This window comes from Notamacropus eugenii, chromosome 3, assembly GCF_028372415.1.
Source record: "Notamacropus eugenii isolate mMacEug1 chromosome 3, mMacEug1.pri_v2, whole genome shotgun sequence".
In the NCBI taxonomy this organism is placed as follows: Eukaryota; Metazoa; Chordata; class Mammalia; order Diprotodontia; family Macropodidae; genus Notamacropus; species Notamacropus eugenii.
Genome location: NC_092874.1, coordinates 4,048,946 through 4,057,971, shown reverse-complemented (window position 1 = coordinate 4,057,971; position 9,026 = coordinate 4,048,946). Strand labels below are relative to the sequence as shown.

Genomic DNA, 9,026 nt, shown 5'->3' with positions numbered 1-9,026 from the left:
TCGGAGCTTTCCAGTGCTTTGTGAATTGTTTAGATTTAGAAAAATGACGGAGAAAGTGTTAACATTGCAAATTAAACATAGAAGTGTGTCATAGATAGGTGTTTTTTTTTTTGAGTTGTTAGCCATTCTCCAGCACACACCAGAGGAGTGGCCACATTTTTGTCCTTTTCTGTATCAACATAGTGTAGCACAGTACCGAACACACAATAGGTGCTTGATAAATGCATGTTGACTTGAACAGCCTTCAGTCTGGGGCTTCTTTAAGACCTGAGGAGAAGCGATAGTGGTGCTCTGGGATATGGACACCAAGCATACTGCTTAGGCCGATGGACTAAAGAGTGAAATTGAAAATAGGACCAGGGTCAATGGTAAATGTAGGGAATACTTTTCTTCTGAATTTCTATTTGTCTTATAAATTTTAAATTTACAAATAAAATTTATAAATTACAAACATATGAACAAAACTTTCAAATAAGTAGATTAAACAAAACTGAAAAGATTAAAAAAAACTTTATCCTAAATGCTTGGACATTAACTAGTTTAAACCAAGTCATTTAGCAAATAAGCAAAGAAAACCTATTCTTTATTCCTTCCAACTGTGACTGAAGTTCCAACACCTTTAAATTCCTTTCAAGTAGAGACTGGTGCCTTGGTTATCTTTGTATCTCTGGAAAGCCTAGTACAGTATCTGACACGTGGTCGGCACTTAATAATGTTCATTGGGTAGGTGACTGACTAATCTGGGGACATGTTCATTCATCTACCTTTCCTGCTTCTTTTCTCCTTCTTCTTTTGTTTTTCCTCCTTTCTCCCTTTCCTTCCTTAGAGTTGTATGGTGCATATACATATACTTCTGGTACTGCAGAGGTCGCTGTGAATCACTTCCTTTAGGTCTTTCCATATGTCCTTCCCTGTTTCATATTTATAACTTGCATACTACAACAATACTTGAATTTCATGAACATAAACTCATTTTTTTCAGCTATTTTGAAGTCATTTGGCTATAGGCTGTTTCCAGTGTTTTGTCATCATACGTTGAACAACTATAGATATTTAAAGATATATTTATTTATAGATATTTAAAATTGCTAGGTGTGACAGCCTCTCAGAACCCATCCTGGAAGTTGAAGCTAGATTGTGAGGGTCCTTGCTCCAGAAAGCATTCCCCCAGGTAGAAACATAGACCATCAAGATGCCATTTTCAGAGGCATTTTGAGGAGTAATGGAACTCTCATGACCACCAGATCCTTCTTAATTAATTATCATGTTAATAGCTGCATGAAGCTATGGCTTCCTGTGAGTCTGTGTGTCACTGTCAGTGAGAACATCTCTACAGATTAGATACATTAGGAAAGTGGGAAGTCTCCTCAATTTTTGACAGATATAGATGTGCATGTGAGTGAGAGAGTTCAGTGTGGTTCCCCTAAGGAATGGAAATAGTAAGATCAAAACAATTCAAAGGGCAAATATCTTTAAGTCTTTACAAAGAAGGCATTGATGAGCATAACCTGGGTAAGACTGGGGTGAGAAACACAATCTAGCATTTCACTTGTGGATTTTGCCTTACTGGCACAGATCTAAATGTATATGGCACTTAAAATGAAAGAAAACCAATAGACATTTTAAAGTATTGAATCCTATGCACTTTTTTGGGTAAACTATTGCTTGTTCCTGCCCCTTGGATTCATCTGCTGTGGCATCACACAGTGTGGCATGCCTGGCTTGATTAGTACATTAGGAAATCACAGTCTCCACAAGAGAAGTGTTAAGCTTAAGAGAGAGAGAATTGGGGGGGGGGCGCGGAGGCATGCTATGAAAAACTTTAAAAGTCAGAAGATTGATATTTAATCCTGAAAATAATAGGGAACCAGGGGATTGAGGAAGGGTTATATGGTAGAATTTCATTTTATGAAGATCACCATGACAGTTGAGTGGAGGGTGGACTAGTAAGGGAAGAGACTTCTGCCAGGGAGATTTATCAGTAGGCTATTTTAATAGCCAAAGTATGAGGTTATGAGGTCGCAAGACAGAGTAGTGGTAGTGGCAGACAAGATAAGGGGGTATATGGCAGAGACGTTGCAAAGGTAGAAATGATAGAACTTGAGTAGGGGGAGTGAGAGATAGAGAAGAATTGAGGATGATGCTGAGATTGGAAAACTAGGATGATTTCCTGGGTCTCAGATACTGAGAACATAAATAGGAAAGGAGGGTAGTTTCATCAAAGTGCTTACAATCTACTTAAGAGATGCAAAATCATTCAGGTAAGTGAATGTGGAATATACATACCGTAAATCAATCATGTATAAATAAACTAGAGAGAAAGACTAGAGCCAGGATGTGAAAGAATTGGAATGACACGGGATTCAGTATTTGATCTTAAAAGTTATGGTAAATGGCATCATGAGATTAGCATTTAAAGAAGGAAAAATTTCCTCCCTGTAGGGAGGATGATGTTACCATAGACAGTAAAATGGAAATTAGGAATGAGTGTTTGAGAAATCAGGAAGAGGGAAGAAAGCTAATGAATTCAGTTTTATACATGTTGAAATTAATGTTTTTGTAAGACATCCAATTTGAGATGTCCATTATGCATTTGGAGTTGAGAGACTGGAGGTCAGAAAAAGTTAGAGCTGGATAAATTTATCTGAGAATTTTCAGCATAGAGATGATTGAATCCACTGGAGCCAAAGAGATCACCAAATGCAATAATACAGGGAAAAGAGAGAAGGTCCTAGGACAGAACCTGGGAGGTTGAAGTTATTAGATGTGGCTTGGACAAAGATAGCACAAAGAAGATTGAGAAAAATTGGTCAGTCTGATGTCTGAAAATTAGCCTCTCAATTTTATTCACCATCTTTAAAAAGAAGTCCTTTTATGGTACAATGAGAGCCTTCATGATTTCATATGCGATAATTTTAAAATTGCCTCATTATGAGAGCAAGAAAACAATTGCTATTGTATTTTTGGGAAAACTATGATAGATTTCATTGACATTCCTTGTGTCTTGATGATGTGCAGAGCTGCTTAGCAGGAATCAATAGATTCTCCAGATTCCCTTGAAAATTAATCCCACCCCCTACAAGCAACCTTAAACTTCCATCTTGTATAAGACATCCATTTTACCAACGAGAAAACTGATTCCTAGATAGGTGAAGTGATTTGTTCAGGGTCACACAACCAGTCAAGGTCAGAGACGGTACTATAAGTTTTGCCTGATGCCATTTAGATCATAGTTCAACATGAATATTTTCTATGTCTGTCTTTCTTTTCCCCTCTTCTTCCTGTATGCGCATTTTTGTAGACATTATAAAAGTTAACTTGTAAAGCATTAACTATGAATGGAAAGAGCAAAAGACATTTTGAATACCAATATGGAGATTAATGAGCAGATTTTATATAAAGAATTGGTCTTCCTAAGTGGCTTTCCCAAAATTTTTCACTGAGAAATGACTAACTCCTTTGGGGTGGGGCTCCCCCTCAGGAGCTGACAACACATGGAGGAGAGAGGACAGTTCCTTTCACTTCCATGGAATGCCCCAGGCCCGACTAGTGTCTCCTTCATTTTGCTCTTTAACTCTTCTGCCCAGGCAATCATTCATTCAATTTATCAGCAAGCATACATTATTTTCCATGTTCCAGAAACTGGCAAAACCAACCATGGCCTTGGGTGGTTAGCCAAGATGATGGAGGAACCTGGCAGCATGGAGAAGACAGAGAGGATCCAGCAAGGAAATGAAAGTGCTCAACAGTGCCAAATGCTGTGGAAAGTTCAATGGGGACTGGGGAAAGGACATGAAATTTATTATTAAAAGAGGTCACAGGTGAATTTGAATAGAGTTTCAGATAAGGGTTAAGTAGAAATCAGAATCAGAGTCTGAGGACATTTAGGTCAAATCTTTATTCTGCTTTTTCTAGCCCTTTTTAGTTGCCAGATCCCAAGACCTTTGCTTAATCCTCATTTTCTTCAATTTATCTGCAGCCCTTGACATTGCTGCTCACTCTCCCTTTCCTCTACTCTTCTCTCTAGACTTTTAGGGCACCATTGTCCTGGCTCTCTTCCTCTCTATCTGATGAACTCTTCTCTGCATCTTTGGTTGGATCCTCATACAGATTCTGTCCTTTACCTATAGGTGTCCTCCCAGGCTTCTGTCCTAGGCCTCTTCTTTTTTCCCTCCACCCTACTTCCCTTGATAATCTCATCAGTTCTCATGAATTTACTTACAGTCTCCATACTTATGACTCTCAAGTCTACCTATCCTTCCCTAACCTCTCTGATGACTTCCCGTCTTATATCTTCAATTGACTTTCAGATATTTCAAACTGGACATCCAGCAGACTTCTTAAACTCAATCTATCCAAAACAAAACTGATTATCTTTCCCTTTGAACCCTCCCCTCCTTTTAAATAAGGCAAATAGTTGGCTCAGTGCATGGAGCACTGCACCTTGAATCTGGAAGGTCTGAGTTGAAATCTGGTCTCAGACACTTACTAACTGCTTGACCCATGGCAAGTCATTTAATCTACATTTGCCTTTACCACTGAAAAATAAAATGGCAAACCGTTTCAGTATCTTTGTTAAGAAAACCACGTGGGCCTTATGGTCCAAGGGGTCATGAAGGGCGGGACACGTCTCAACAAAAATGACTTCCCTGTTACTGTAGAGGACAATACAATTATTCCAGCACCCAGGATCAAAGTAGAGTCATTCTGGATTTTTCACCTTCATCTCCCATCCAAGATGTTGCCAAGGCCTCTGGACTGCAATTTTGTGACATATCTTGAATATACTCCGTTATCTCCTTTGATATTGTCACTATCCCAATTCAAGGCCCCATCACATCACACTTGGCATATTGCAATAGTTTTCTGGTCATTTTGTCTCAAGTGTCTGCCTACTCCAATCCATCCTCCATTTGGTTAGTAAAGCAATCTTCCTAAAGCACTGCTTTGGTCATGTCACACACCTCCTTGCTCAAAAAATTCCGGTGGCTCCCTGTTACCTTTAGGCTCAAATGCAAAATATTCTGTTTGACATTCAAAGCCCTTTAGAACCTATCTCCCCTTTACCTTTCCAATATTTGTACATCTTACTCTTCAAAGCACACTCTTCAGTTCAATGGTGCTGTCCTCCTGGCTCTCCCATGAATGAAACACTCTGTCTCTCAATGCCAGGCAGTTTCTCTGGCTCTCACTCTCCTTAGTTCTACATATTGGATTCCATGACTTCTTTTCAGTCCCAAAGTTATGTTACTAAAAACCAGACCATGTCATTCCCCTACTCAACTCGAGGAGTTTCCTATAACTGTAAGGATCCAATGTAATTGCATCTTTTGGGCACTGGAAGTTCTGTATCTTATGGCCCTTTTCTATGTGTGTCTACTTTTAGATATTATTTCCTTCCATAAACTCAGGTCTATCTCTTATTGATTGGAAACTACTACCTAGAATATAAACTCTTTGGGAAAAGGATTGCCTTTACTTTTTCTTTTTATTCTCTGTGGCACTGCATCAGTAGGCACTCAATAAATGCTTATTGATTGATTGTTTGTAGTAAGAGGAATTTTAGAGTTATGGCTTGCTTTAAGGATTTGATAAGATCAGAATTTTATTCAAAGCTGGTTATTAGCTGCAGTTAGAATGCAGACTGCAGAAGCTGAATTCCCTTTTTGTCAGAAGGATGGAGAGCAAGGATCTTTGAGGGGGCAACAACATCCATATTGCAGTTCCTAAATATAGAATGAATATGGAAAATGAGCTCTGATGGAGATCAAGAGTTTTCATGCTCCAGGTAACAAGAGGTGGGTCATGACAAGGTAAGATGCCAGTACCGATAAAGCTCATGTGTCAGGGAGGTGGGGAAGAGCAGCTATCATCCTTGTGCTGTCATCGTATGTCTCACCTGAAATCAGCTTCTCAGTAGAATTGACTTCTCTCCATACTCCTTCTGGCCTGCTGATCTATGACCTATATTACAGATCAGAACAGTGTCACAACAATGGTACCAATCATCACCCCTCCTACCATCTCCCAAAATAAATTCAGCACTAGTCTTCCAGAGTTCCTGCTTTTCCATGTCCTCTCTTTCCCTGTAAAATATGGACCTTTTCTCTTTTGGCATAAAATTCTCTTTTCCATAGATCTTATACTCTCACAGGTCTTTCGAAAATCTTGTGTTCCTTAGGGTCTAATTATTCAGTCTTCTTCAGTCATGTCTGACATTTTGCGACCCCATTTGGGATTTTATTAACAAAGGTACTTGAGTGGTTTACTGTTTCCTTCTCTAGCTCATTTTACAGCTGAGGAAACTGAGGTAAACAGGGTTAAGTGACTTGCACAGGGTAACACAGCTAGTAAGTGTCTGAAATGGAATTTAAACACGGGAAGATGAGTCTTTCTGACTTCAGGTATGGCATTCTGTTTCCTGCAGCTCTAGCTGCCCTCATTAGGATCTAACTTCCTCCTGAAAATGACATGTCATTTGACACTGTCTCTAAAACTGGTACTTTCTTTTTTCACATCCCCTAAAACTCAGAAATAATACAAGGTGCTAGGTTGTCCTTTACATCTCAGTGGCCCCTTTCAATATCCCCTCTGCCACCATCCTTCTGCAACCACTTCTCCTTTAAAATTCATTATGTGCTATGTAGTTTCTTGGGCCTGTTATTGAAGGACTTCTAGGCCACTCTCTATTCCCTTCCTCTTCCCCAACTAAGATTAGATTTGGTCATATTTATCTACTCTAAATCTGAATCTGGGTCCTAATGCTGACATAATGTATGTCACATGATACTGGTAAAAAAGAAATCAATAGAACAGGAAAAATATGAGACCTTGAATGTGTATGTAAGAAGAGAAGCAAAATACTGGCAGCTGAATGATCACCCCCCAAATAGGAGGAAGTGGTGCTCATTCTGCTACCCCATTCTTTAGAGGCTGTTCTGAAGGAAATGTCTGCCCTGTCTGTTAGAGAAGCTTTGCTCAGTGATGCCTGAGACCAGAAGAATCAACAAAAGTATTTGCAGTGAACTTGGCTAGCCAGAGTGTAATTATAGCAGCCATGATTTAGGTGGATGCTTTGGTTAGCCCTGAGATGCAGAGGGATGCTGTATGAAGATAAAAGAAAAGAGACACATTTCATATGAAGATGCAGGCCTGGATTAGGCTCTGGTGTCCAGGCTCAGCAATAACAAGACAGGTCAGGGCAAGGTAGATTAGCTTTCCACTTGAAGTGATTGAAAAAGTTTTGAGGAACTTGAGCAAATGTAGCAAAGTATCTCAGCTTCAGAGGGGAAGAGCAATGGGAATGCCCCCTTCTCTTTTTGACTATACTAGAATGTTGCTTACTGCAAAGTAGAACATATGTGACCATAAAAATCTGCATCTGAGGCCAATGGGAAATAAAGGAGATCCTTGTTATTGTTGAAGGAATGGAAGGGTGGGTCTCTCCCTCTCATCATTTCCAAGGGAATACCTGTAGCACTAGAGACACCCTCCTCCAGGAATATGACCCAGCTAAATTTCATACAGAGAACTTGAAATACATAAATATTTATTTTGAGGATCTACTACCACTCATCACTTTAATGATTCAGTTCATAAACCATTCAGTCATCATTTATACTTATAATCTACTCATACTGGTCGAGGAACCAAGATGTCAGAGAAAGGGCAAAGAATTGCCTCAGCTCCTTCAAATTCCCAGACAAACAACTTTAAATAACACCTTAAAATGAACTTTGGAGTGGTAGAACCCACACAATTTTACACGCCAACACAACTTAGAAGGTCTGTCAAATCAAGGTGAGAATAGAAGACAGTCCTGAGAAGAGTGACCTTAGTATACCAGCAGCAGATCATGGAAGACTAAATGGCAATGGTAGCAGAGATTGCTGGAGTTCTCAGCTCAAAAGCAGCAAGGGGATCAGCAGGGGATTACAGGCATGCCTTTGCTGTCACTGGTCCAGGACTAGGTGCAGCGATCTGTTGCATTGCCTATATATTGATCTAGGTCTTGCTTCAGGGTGGCATCCCAGAGTGAGGAGGAGCACTAGTAAACCAGAATTTGTAGCCACAGGGGAACAGGGACCTGCTCATAGTTCTATGGTGAAAAGCATAGTTGAAGTCAACTACAGACCAGAGAACAGGCAAAGAGAGCAGTGACCAAACCTCTCCTTAGATTGTATCCACTTGGAAGAACTGAAAACTTACAGAACTTCACAACTAGTGCTGAGAGCAGCAGCATAAAAATCCTGAAGCTTGGGAGAGTGACCTTTCCACCTCAGGAAGAGAACCAAAATTTCACAGAGTTAAAGGTCAACAAATTGCTTGTAAAATCAGCAAAACTTTAAAGAAGACCCTGAACATAGAAATGTGACAGGGTGAACATAACAATATGGTGACAGGGAAGGTAAAACCTAAACTCAAAAGAAGACAACAAGTCAAAACTTCTTCATCTAAGGACTCAAAGTAAAAATGTCAGTTGGTCTCAGATCCAAAAATCATTCCTGGAAAATCTCAAAAATCTTTTAAAAATCAAATAAAAGAGGTAGAGGAAAAATGGGGAAAAGTAATGAAGGTGACACAAAAAAGTCAACATCTTGGTAAAGGAGGCACAAAAAATAGTTGGGAAAATAAACACCTTAGAAACAGAATAGGCCACATGGAAAAGAGGCACAAAAATCCACTAAAGAAAAATCTATTTAAAAAATAGAATTAGCCAAATGTAATAAAAGATGAAATTATTCACTGAAGAAAAGAACTCCTTAAAAAGTAGAATTAGTCAAATGGAAAAAAAGGTAAAAAAGCTCACTGAGGAAAATAATTGCTTAAAAATTAAAATTCAGCAAGTGAGACCTAATGACTCGATGAGACAGCAAGAAAAAGTGAAACAATGATAAGTAGTAGAAAATGTGAAATATTTCATTGGAAAAGAAACTGATTTTGAAAATAAATCCAAGAGAAATAATTTAAGAAATATTCAGAACTACTTGAAAGTGGTTATCACAAAAAGAGCCTGCACATTATAT

The 9,026-nt window shown here is 39.1% G+C and overlaps 1 pseudogene; it reads right to left on the bottom strand.

The window, feature by feature from the left end:
• Positions 1-244: 244 nt before the first annotated feature.
• The window catches only part of LOC140531302 (BTB/POZ domain-containing protein kctd15 pseudogene), a 32,529-nt pseudogene continuing 23,747 nt past the window's right edge, over positions 245-9,026 (bottom strand).